General features: G+C 42.1%; 1 long non-coding RNA gene across 2 annotated transcripts; it reads left to right on the forward strand.

The window, feature by feature from the left end:
* Positions 1-10,601: 10,601 nt before the first annotated feature.
* LOC105019761 lies at positions 10,602-11,955 on the forward strand. Of its 2 annotated transcripts, none has more exons than XR_828669.3 (3): positions 10,602-10,656; positions 11,266-11,552; positions 11,646-11,955. It is a non-coding gene; the product is annotated as an uncharacterized LOC105019761 (long non-coding RNA). The 2 variants fall into 2 exon arrangements; XR_828670.3 differs by lacking the exon at positions 10,602-10,656 and adding an exon at positions 10,815-11,009.
* The last annotated feature ends 615 nt before the right edge of the window (positions 11,956-12,570 follow it).

Genomic DNA, 12,570 nt, shown 5'->3' on the forward strand with positions numbered 1-12,570 from the left:
ACTGTCCTAATTTTCATACTTTCACTATTTCTATTTTTTTATTTTACTTAACAAAACCAGTAGTCGGGCTGTCCCAGTGTTACCATTTACTCAATATATCTTTGTGGTGTACTGTACCATATGAAAGGTCCCATACAATCATAACCAATGCCTTCATCTACAAACCTGATTCCAAAAAAGGTGGGACACTGTACAAATTGTGAGTAAAAAAGGAATGGAATAATTTACAAATCTCATAAACTTACATTTAATTCACAATAGAATATAGATAACATATCGAATGTTGAAAGTGAGACATTTTGTAATGTCATGCCAAATATTGGCTCATTTTGGATTTCATGAGAGCTACACATTCCAAAAAAGTTGGGACAGGTAGCAATAAGAGGCCGGAAAAGTTAAATGTACAGATAAGGAACAGCTGGAGGAACAAATTGCAACTTATTATGTCAATTGGCAACATGATTGGGTATAAAAAGAGCCTCAGAGTGGCAGTGTCTCTCAGAAGTCAAGATGGGCAGAGGATCACCAATTCCCCCAATGCTACGGCAAAAAATATTGGAGCAATATCAGAAAGGAGATTCTCAGAGAAAAATGGCAAAGAGTTTGAAGTCTAAAGAGAACAAGGACAACCCAAGTTGTTATCAGCGCTCAGTTCAGAAGCCTGCATCTCTGATGGTATGGGGTTGCATGAGTGCGTGTGGCATGGGCAGCCTACACATCTGGAAAGGCACCATCAATGCTGACAGTTATATCCAAGTTCTAGAACAACATATACTCCCATCCAGACGTCGTCTCTTTCAGGGAAGACCTTGCATTTTCCAACATGACAATGCCAGACCACATACTGCATCAATTATGGCTGCGAAGAAGAAGGATCCGGGTACTGAAATGGCCAGCCTGCAGTCCAGATCTTTCACCCATAGAAAACATTTGGCTCATCATAAGGAGGAAGGTGCGAAAAAGAAGACCTAAGACAGTTGAGCAACTAGAAGCCTGTATTAGACAAGAATGGGACAACATTCCTATTCATAAACTTGAGCAACTTGTCTCCTCAGTCCCCAGACATTTGCAGTCTGTTATAGAAAGAAGAGGGGATGCCACACAGTGGTAAACATGGCCTTGTCCCAATGTTTTTGAGATGTGTTGATGCCATGAACTTTGAAATCAACTTATCTTTCCCTTAAAGTGATACATTTTCTCAGTTTAAAGATTTGATATGTCATCTATGTTGTATTCTGAATAAAATATTGAAATTTGAAACGTCCACATCTTCCACATTGCATTCTGTTTTTATTCACAATTGTACAGTGTCCCAACTTCTTTGGAATCGGGTTTGTAGTATATACCTCAGTTTGAGCATGAAACACTTCTCAGGACCCATTGCTACCAGACAGAGAGAGAAAGGAAAGTTGATTGTTGGATGAGATTAAGAAACAATGCATGGAAGGCCCACGAGTAAATAAAGGGGTCAGCATTCTGAAAAAGTCCTCCTCCCCCTCATATCTACTCCTGTTCTTCAGCTGACAAGAGAGTAGAGGAGGACAATCACTGAATTAAATGAATAACCTTGGGCCTATAGTGGTATATTAACTGTGACCTGCATGCTTAATAAAGTGTGGGCTGAGTGGCGTCATGCTGAGGTCTTGCGGCAACAGGCACAGGTCAGCGTCAGAGGTGACTTTAACATACAGAAATGGCCTATGAGGCATTATTTGTTTCCAAAAGTGAAGCACCTAAATATCTGGGGGACAGCTAGACGATTCAAAGCAAAGCATTCCATGTCTTTGTGAATTATTTTATTTCTTTGTCTGAAAACCTGCTGAGGATAAAAGGTCAGTTAAATAAGGCCCGTTCAGAACCAATTCTAATTCAACTTAGCCCAGGCATCACAGTGAGAGAAAATACATGGGAAAACAGTGCAAAGAAATATATATATTCATTATAATAAAACGCAAATGAACATAAACAGGAAATTACCCTGTCTGCAACGAGATGCATTAGGTAGGTTTGAGGATTCAGCCATTAGTTTGTTCATCCTCTACTGAAGATAACAAAGGTGAATATATGTGCACAAATTAAGCCAATCTGAACCTAAATCCACAAAGCGTGGCGACAACCATGACGACAAACCAAAAAAGCACAGCGGTCATGGCTGTCAGACCAATTACATGTTTGTACCCTTACTAACCTTACTCAATGCAGACTTCTTTTGCACCTGCTCTGGTGTAGCAATGAAAGTACTTTGCAGCAGAACTTTTCATGTCTTGAAAACATGTAGCACTGATGAAGCCTTGTTCAATTCTTCAAAGCATAATAAAACATGAAACAGTGTGGGTACCAATACTTCATTTTCTGAGTAATGTACTAATGCGCTCAGTCTGTTTCTGCTTTGCTCATTAAATGTCTGTTTTTTTGTCTTATCATTCTCACTGTCTAGTTTTTCTTTGTTTTGTACATTGTAATCCACTCCGTGTAATAAATAAGATGCAAATAAATAATCTTTATTTAATGACTTATTACAGTACTTGAAATCCATAGATCCATGCAGTACATGAAAATCGAAATGGGATATTATACAGTAATATATAAATGGTTCATGCATTCATCACCTAATCAGATGTACAGAGAATCAGAACAGAATAATTACCATTCAATAATTTAGAAAGACATAAGCAGTGAACTAATGACACACCTGTTAATCCATGTGAACAGAGAGAAGTACAGAGAGGGGGGAGGCCATACGTTAATTCATGCTGGGTCTCTTGTAGTTCTGTTTGAACAGACAAAGAAAAGATGTACACTTCTGGATCACTAACGCCATAATTCAAGTCTTCATCAATCATATTATATAATTTAGTACCAGGCTTGAAAGACAATGTGTTTCCATGACATCTGAGAGCAAATTGACTCATATTATTTTCTGGCAAGGTTTAGATGTTGGACAGTAGAATTAAGCCTGAATCAAAGACATTACCTCTTGCCTCCGTCTACTACTTTCAGGTGTATATAGATACGATTGACTCTTGGATAACACATTTTTTACTGCTGTGAATGAACGTACAGAATCTAATAGGTTTCAACAAAGGTGAAATAGCTTGCCGCTATTAGAATGATAGCATTCATTATATTGACATGGCTGTCTTTTTGAATTCGTTCCCAGTTCCCTCCGGGAGGTCTTTGATTATTTATGGGCTAGCCCTTATTCTCTGTCTTAGGGGAATGGAGAGACAGCATGACCACATTGAAATATCGACGTTATGGCAATGACAGACAGGTCATTAGATCCCTGGCGGCTCGGACTGCTTCATGTTCTGGTCATGTAACTAGTTGTGCAACAAGCCTCCATATCTCACTGCCTACTTGAGAAGCTCTGTGAACCATGTCTACTTGTCCAAGTTCATTTTGTATTCATAAAAGCAATGATGTTGATTGAAAACATAATATTTTGCTTGCCAGGCAATAGAGCAAAAATCAAAGATTGAAGAAACAGAATATCATCTTAGGACCCAGTCCTAGTAGCAACAAATTGAGTGCAACACTATTTAAATGTGTCACGTTCTTATTGTTGTACCACTGTGTGGTATTCTGTGCACAGAGACCCTAGCCTGCTGGCTGTAAGACTACAGTATCTGTCTTGTTTTCCATAAAAATAGTAGAATGTGCATTAATAAATTACAAAAAAAGAACAAAAATGCATATGGTTGTGTATGTATGTGGGGAGGGGTAAAATTGTCAATTTGGTTCCGGGGGCATGTTCATGAAGTCTACTGCTGTAGGAAAGAAACTGTTTTTGTGGCAAGAGGGGGGAGAGGGATCAGCCTTTCTTTGTAAGAGAGGTCCTGGATGATGGTGGTGCCCAGAAAGTGAAAGGACTCCACAGAGTTGACTGGGGAGCCACCCAGGGTGATGGGGGAAGGGCAGCTGGGCTTCTACTGAAGTCCTCTATCATCTCCACGGTCTTTAGGACATTGAGCTCCAAGTTGTTCTGACAGCACCATGACACCAGATGGTCAATCTCCCACCTGTAGGCGGACTCATCTCCATCAGAAATAAGTCAGATAAGGGTGATGTCAGCCGCAAACTTCAGGAGCTTGACAGAATTGTAACTGGAGGTGCAGCTGTTGGTGTACAGGGAGAAGAGTAGGGGGACAGGACGCAGCCTTGAGGGGAGTCAGTGCTGATGGTTGAGGGGTCAGACAGGTGCTTTCCTAAAAATCATGCAAATTGGTGTAGTGTAAAGGCACAGTGAGAACAAATGACACAACCAAAGCTACTGTCAAACATAAAACTTTTATTATAAACACACAGTAAAGGTGTTAGGGAAAAGGGGCTGAGCTGAACCCAAGAAATGAAATAATATAGTCCAAACACTCCTAAACTGAACTTGCCTGCCTCAAGTGACTACCGCAGAGAAGTTCTTACAGAAACTACAGTAGTAGCCAACTATGCCTAAAAAACGGCGTAGCTCTCGTCTGGTAGTAGGTGCAGGGAAAGTAATAATAGCTGAGACCTTGGCAACAACAGGGCGCACCTGACCCTGGCCAAACTTTTTGCCAAGATACGTAACAGAGGCTTTCCCAAACTCACACTTTGCCAAGTTCAGGGTAAGAGATGAGGCTGCAAGACATTCACACACTATCCTTAGTGTACAGACCACCAGGTCATTAATGTTGGCACTATAGTTGGGAATAGTTGGGCTGGTGCATTTCACATCCCAAAAACCATGACAGAGTATTGCAGGACGTTGTCTGGGGTCACAAAGGCTGAGATGTTAGAGGCAGGTGGGGTTAACGGCACCTGCCAGTAACCTATTAAGATACCTAACTTGGTTACATGAGTTAGGCACTGTGACAGCATTGACCTTTCGATCATCTGTACATAACCTAGGTGTGCCATCAGGTTTGGGAACCAGAATGCACAGAGAACTCAATGGACTTGAACTTGGCATAGCCAGGTCATTCTCCAGCAAGTAATGTACTTTGTCCTTCATTATCTTCCGTTTGGAAGTGTTGACCCGATATGCATGTTGCGTGATAGGGGCAGCGTTTCCAACGTTAATGTCATGCTATAACATGTTTGTGCATGTAGGAACATCACCAAAAACACAAGGAAAGCTGTGTAACAGCCTCACAATGTCATCTTCCTGTTAAATGACCCAGACTAGATGGAAGAGACAGCAACATTTCTGAGTTGGGCAGCCTAGCGCACTGCTGCTGAGTATTGTGCAACTCCAAACCATCTTCGCCAGCATCAATAACATGCGCGCCCACTATGCCAGCAGTAGCAATAGAGGAGACGGCAGTGTCTTCCGGCTTCTCTGGACTGTCTATCTGGGTGATGGGTCTGGTGTGGTATGTCGTTAACATGTTAATGTGGCACACACAGGATTGGTGATTTCTATCAGGGGTTTCTATCACATAATCCATTTCCAATAACATAAGGACCTGAGAAATGTGCTGACAGTGATGCTCCTGGTACAGGCAACATCACAAGAACTTGGTCACCCGGCTGCAGAGGACAAGAAACAGCATGTTCATCATAATGATGTTTCATACGTCTCTGCGAGGAAGATAGGGCTTCCTTTTCCAGCTCACGAAAGCGACTCACGTAGTCTAATACATTGTCCTTTGCACACAATCCTTCTGATAAAAACGGATCCTTAAGGACTTTCATAGGTCCTCTGACTGTGTGTCCAAACACTAGTTCAGCCGAGCTGAACCCTATACTGTCTCACGGACAGCAAACATAACTAGAGGAACTCCCTCATCCCAATCCTTCTCAGATTCCAAACAATACTTACGAAGCAGAGACTTCAGTGTCTGATGCCACCGTTCAAGCGCACTCTGGGTGAAATGCGCTTGACACATCATGCGTTATTGACAAAGTCTTTAACACCGGTTTGAAAAGCTTAGAAAGAAAATTTGAACCTTGATCAGTTTGTACCACCTTAGGTAACCCAAATGTTGAATAGAATTTAATCAAGGCTTTGGTCACCACCGCAGCAGTAATCCTTTGCAGAGGAATGGCCTCTGGGTATCGTGTGGCCACACACATAATCGTGAACAGAAACCGGTTACCAATTTTTTTTTTCAGTAATGGTGCAACACAATCAACTACCACCTGTTCAAAGAGTTCACCTATGTCAGGTATGGGACTAAGACGAGCGGGAGGAATAACCTGGTTTGGTTTTCCAGTTACCGGACAGGTGTGGCATGTCTGACAGTACTGAGCCACATCCTATTTTAAACTGAGCCAAAATAAATTTTGCAGAATCCCATCATAACTCTTGGTGACTCCCAAATCACCACTGGTGCTCATGAGCAAGGGATAAAACAGTTTGTCGAAAGGCTGTAGGAACCATTATTTGGTAAATAGCATCCCCACTGGCATCCCCATGGTATGTCCATTTGGCCATGAGGACATTACCATCAATGAAGTATGACATGTTTTTCTTCTTAAGCTCCTCCACTGAGACAACACTGGAAAAACATTTAACAAGGCTTTTGTCAACCTTTTGGTTAGCAACCAGCTGCTCACGAGATACTGGTAAATGTATTGCATCAGCAACACAGTCCACATTCTTCTTCCCGATCCTGGGCTGTCTTTCAGACCCCACCAGTTTACCAGAGGTAGCTCACAAGCTATCCTCTCGGACAAAATCTCTAGACAGAATAGTGTTCAACAATTCTATCACATCACCCATTCGTTGTGCCTGAGCATATGTGACGGCACAAGCAGGGAACACCTGTGGATAACTCTGTGCCAGCTCCTCCGAAAGAGTCTGGTCACTTTTATCCAATATGGGTATTACCTTTCCACCGGCAACATAGGATGTACTCCAACTCTGAACAATCCACTGATTAGCTCAGAGTGTACGTTCACAAAATGCAATGGCACTGGGACACTTCCCATTTCAATTCCCTGGACTAACACACTGGATCCACAGTATGTATTTCGGAGAAGGGCAACATGTCAGATAGGATGAATGACTGCGCCGCACCAGTATCTCTAAGGATCCTAACGCTGAGACGCATCGTTATCTGATAGGGAAACAAACCCCTCAAATATGAATGGTTGCGATCTGGGACTGCGATCTGGGACTGGGACCTTCAAGACACATTTACCATGAGGCACCTGTTGTTTTTCTAACCTAACAACTGTGTGAATTAGCCTAACACCTGTTGGCGGCTTGGTGCCCAGAGGCGTCCCTTGTTTGTGTTTCAGTAGGAATCACCCATTAACCATATGTCTTGGCTGATGACAATAAAAGCATTGACGTACGTCTTTCGGCCAAGTTTGATGTACTGTTGATCGACTAGGGCTAGGAACCGATGGCCCCCAGCCCTACTCTCTGTACGAGCCGAGAATACACTCTTGTGCATCAACAGAAATTTGTCTGCCAATACAGACACTTCTGACAGTGAGTGCACTTTCTGTTTGTTTAGGTGAATAACAATGTGTTCAGGTAAGCAATTTTCAAACTCCTCCAACAAGAGTAACTCCCGAAGAGAATTAAAATCAGTCACCTTACTAGCAGTGAGCCATTTGTCAAACAGATTTCTTTTGTCTCTAGCCAACTCCACGTAAGTCTGGGTAGATTACATTTTATGGGACCTAAATCTCTGTCAATATGCCTTAGGAACAAGCTCGTAGGCACGAAGGACAGTTGCTTTGACCACGTTATAATTCAAACTGTCTTGAAGCGGTAGCGCTGACAAAACCTTTTGGGCTTTCCCTGTCAATTTACACTGGAGCAGTAAGCACCATAACTCTTCCGGCCATTTCAATGCTACATGGCTGGAGTCTTGGCCTCGCCCTCGTCCTCAGACATGAACAGGCTTACAGGAGGAGCAGCCACATCCCGAACAGTAGCAGCAGGCTCAGGCAGCGGCAGCACAAGCACCTGCTCCTTCAACAAGCACCTGCTCCTTCAACACTGAACTAGACTCTTAAACCAAGTCACATGGATATCAATGAGATATCCCGGATGAGCCCCCATATTATGTTATGAACCCTGTGGCTCTAGCAGTCTAGGGTGGATGGTACAAAGACCTGTAACATGAAACTCATGCAAATTGGTGTGGTGTAAAGGCATAGTGAGAACAAATGGCACAGGCAACCAAAGCTACCGTTAAATATAAAACTTTCATTATAAACACACAGTAAAGGGGTTAGGTAAAAGGGTCTTAGCTGGACCCAAGAAATGAAATAATAGTCCAAACACCCCTAAACGGAACTTGCCTTCCTCAAGAACCGCTTAGCTGACTACTATACAAAAATACAGTGGGTGGTCAACTCAGTTCTCACTATTGTTTTTAGACAAAGTTTTCCTATGGGTTGTGTATGCCCATGGGTGAATTGCTAAAAAAAGAAACTTTTCCCAGGGACACAGGGACAAACAAAACACCACAGCAATACATACTCACATGAAACAGTGAGATGTATGTGTTAAACTAAATGATGTATGAATGAACAAAGTATCTGTCTATCAAAAAGGGTGTGTAACTCAAAAGTGTCTCTGTCCATGTGGGGTAAAGCAAAAGACTCTCTCTGGGAGAAGCAACTGACTGGGTTTTTAAACTAGGGATAGGTGATGTGATTGAGTAACGGAAAAAGGAACATGTGGGGCAATTAGGAGGAGTGTCCACTGATTGGCCCACCTCAGCAGTCAGGCAATGCAATCATGACTGCCAGGTGGGAAACACCATGAGCACAATCAGGAACATAAGGGACACCTGGGGGGCAGGAGGGGAAAAACACAAACGCACCGGGAACCTGCATGCGTAACAGCATGTCTTGGAGCAAACCGGGACTTATGGTGTTGAATGTGGAACTGAAGTCCACAAGATTCTGGTGTAGGTTCCAGAGGTGTCCAGATGCTGAAGGATGAAATGTAGTCCACAGACCTGTTGGATCTGTAGGCAAACAGCAGTGGGTCTAGTAGAGGGTCGGTGAGGGTCTTGAGGTGGGACAGCACAAGGCCCTCAAATGTCTTCATAACCACTGAGGTCAGGGTGACGTGTCAGGGCGAAATTAAATCCTGTGATCCTAGACTTCTTGGGGAATGGGATGATGATGGAGGACTAGAAACAGGCCGGGAGGCAGCATGTCTCCAGTGAGGTGTTGAAGATACCAGTAAACAATGCAGAAAGCTGATCTGCACTGTGCTTTAGGGTGGATGGGGAGACGCCATCAGGCCCTACTGCTTTTCAGGTGGTTCTGTCTCTTGAATAGTCTGTTTACATCCCCCTCCAGGATTGAAAGTTCCGTTGTAGTGGCAGAGGTGGGGATGATTGGGATGGGTGATTGTGAATGGGCCCTGATGGGCCTTGATGTTGATGGCTGGACACAGGGAGAAGGTGTGTTGTCAGGACTGCCCTTTTGTCTTTCAAATCTGCAGAATAATTAATTCAGGTCGTTGGCAAGTTGCAGGTCATTAATGGAGTGGGGGGATTTAGGCTTGTAGTTGGAAATCTGTTGGAAGCCTCTCCAAACAGAATCAGAGTTGTTGGTTGAGAACTGCTCTTTATAATTTCTCTCCATACAGGCAATTGACTTCTTTCACTGCCTTACCAAGGCTGTATTTAGCCTCTCTGTTCTGGTCTCTGTCCTCCTCCTTTTCCATACACAGCAATCTCAGTTTGACTGTGAACCAGGGTTTGATATTGTTTTAACTCACCCTGGTCTGTATTGGTATGCAGCTGTCCTCACAGAAGCTGATGTGTGATGTCATAGCATTAGTGTACTCATCCAGACCATTAGTGTCAGACCTGAAAATGTCCCATTCAGTGCATTCCAGACACTGATTGGGACTGACATTGAGTACGTAGTAACATGAAAAATAGGCACTTAAGTGACAAAGAAAACACCCCTCTCCTTCTAAATGGTTTTGCCTAACTTGAAACTTAATGTGTGTCTTGTGTTTAATGCGCTGTCCACTGACTGGTTAGATGAGCAGCCAGCTAAAAAACATACAACTGGTTTACAGGTGAGCGCATGAAAAAATTACTCGTGCTGCTTTTTTCACCCTCCCTGTCTGACGAAGGCTGCAGTTCTGAAATAAATATACAGTACTGAAATAAATATAAATATTTACAAGATTGCTGGCTACCTAGCTAGTTACCCTAAGCTTTGGTGATGCTAGCTTGGAATGTATTGTTCAGCAGCAATAGTGCATTGCAACAGTAGCTAAATGAACTTAACAAATCTGTAAAATTACTAGGCTCACCTGGCTCACGTTTTGGTAGGGAGACATCTGTATTCAGAAATGAATATACCATCAGTTAATTTATTAATCTGCTTGGGAGGTCTGTTCATCCTTTCTACAGTCTTATTAGAATACAGAAGATATATGCTAATATACTGATTCTGGCTGCTGTTCATAATATGGCATATACATTTGAAAATGTAATCATAAGTAAAAAAACATATACCACTACTTTTCAGGTGAGCCGTTTGTAAGAAGAAAAACATATTCTGGGACATTCTTTTTTGCAGAAATGCCTTCTTGAATGTGACTTAATAACAAACTGTCTAACCAGTTGAAAATTCTGGACTTCTTGATTGGCTGAGATTATGAAGGGGCTGGACATGCTGAAATACTGAGTTCTGATTAGTTTACCAAGTCACTGGCTTCTGTCATAACAAGACTACTTGGTGAGTAAACATTGCGACCCAGAGTTTTCAAACATGGGCGACTGCAAACAAAACGTTGTCAGATAACGAGACGTTTCAGAGTCTTCTGGTGAATGTGATGATGAAGGAACTGAGATGTACAGTGTTGTTGTCACAGAGGAAGTTGACCGTGTGATGAAATCAGTGAATGTCCTGTGCAAGCAGCATATGAGAAGGAAATGGAAAAAAATTCTGGCATTTCACTGCAAATGCGTCAATGGCCTGGAAAAAAACACTATCTTTTCTTGTATAAAACAACTGTCTATGTCTAATGATGTTGCTGTTAAAGTTAACTAGCTAAGCTAACATTTCTTGGTTTCTAGCTTATTCGTTGGGTAGGTAGCTTTACCTGATGTTTTGCTGTACTTAGTAAATAATACTGTAACATTTCGTGTTTGGTGGCTTTCTAGCTGAACGAAAGTGAGGACAATGTAAGCTATTTCGATAATTAGCAACCTGATTGACCGGTCATTCGTCCAGGTGTGTGTGTGTGAGGTTATGACCAGCTGTAGACTAACAAAGTGAGCCAGTAAATTAGATTTAAGCCTAAAATTTGTCATAAACTGTCTTTTTCTCTTGAATTGCTTTCAGCGGCAGCAGAACACGTCCTGCTTTTCTCCACCAGTCCTAAAAGGAGAATGGTACATTGCCCCCACCCAAAAAGAGACCCGGCGCCAAGCACAAAGTTGCACATGAAGCAGGAGGACATACAGCGACTTGTGGACTTGTGGACATAAACAACTATGCAGAGGATAATGCAGTGGTTTTGCCAGGACGCCACGTACAGGACACAGAGACTTTGGTGGAAAGCTGCTGCCATCAGATGTGACTGAAGCAGAAGTCATGGCTTCTCTACAAGGAGTCAATGACAACACTTGGTATGCAAGGCTTAAACAACACATTTTGATTATTTTGTTGGGGGGAAAAACATGATTTGCCCTTTTATTGATTTTGTATTGTTTATTTTTCAGAACAATATGCAATCGGGCTGGGTTACTTCAGGAATCTTTGGAGAAAGTTGCTTCCCCACATCTCAAGCACCAAGCCCTAATGTATCCAGTGCATGTGAATAAACTTTATTAAAATTTTATTTGGTTCGGTATAGTGTGCGTTTATTAGAGTCCAACAGACCAGGCCAGAGTGTCTCCATTTGAATACTTAAATAGCTGGGTGGGGTTAAGGCCTAAGAGTATGTGAACTATGCTAAATGGGTGTAAACAAAGACCAGGTCTCTGGTAAGTGTGAAAATCATTCAAGCCTTTTTTCTTAGAACTTGGTAGAGCAGATTATCAACTTTTAAAGCAGTTCATCTTTCCCATAACTTCATCAAACAGGATTGTATTATTCATCATTTCAAAGATATACATCTAGATCCATATAAAATGTAAACAAATTTAATAAAGTCAAACTGATTTTGCAATAGGACCCCGTTCCTGAATTCTGTCACTTAATTTGTAATATTGATGACAAGCTATCCTAACATTAAGAGTGACTTTTAGGGAAATTGGTATGCAGATCGAAATGTTTCTCCATGATGCTACTGTACCTTTCATCAGCTGTGAGCACCAGCAGCTGTCTCAATTTGTCTGCAGGCGTTCTGGTAACTGCTACAAGGCTGCTGGCTTTGTGAAGACTCATAACAATTTTATCTACTCACTCTGCAACAGAGGGTAGCCAGCTTTTCTGGGAGATATGTATCTTTGTGTGTGCTGTATTAATTAGCAGCATCCCTTTCATTTCAGGTGATATAGAGATGTTGATGATATTGTCAAACTTCATACATTTAGTTTATAGATGTCCTGACATTTTAGGATATTTCAGCCTGTGTTCAGGTTTGCCGGATTGAATCCAAACTCCAAAAAACAACCCGCCCAAATGCAATATTTTCTATACAGC

This window comes from Esox lucius, chromosome 22 (assembly GCF_011004845.1).
Source record: "Esox lucius isolate fEsoLuc1 chromosome 22, fEsoLuc1.pri, whole genome shotgun sequence".
Taxonomy (NCBI): Eukaryota; Metazoa; Chordata; class Actinopteri; order Esociformes; family Esocidae; genus Esox; species Esox lucius.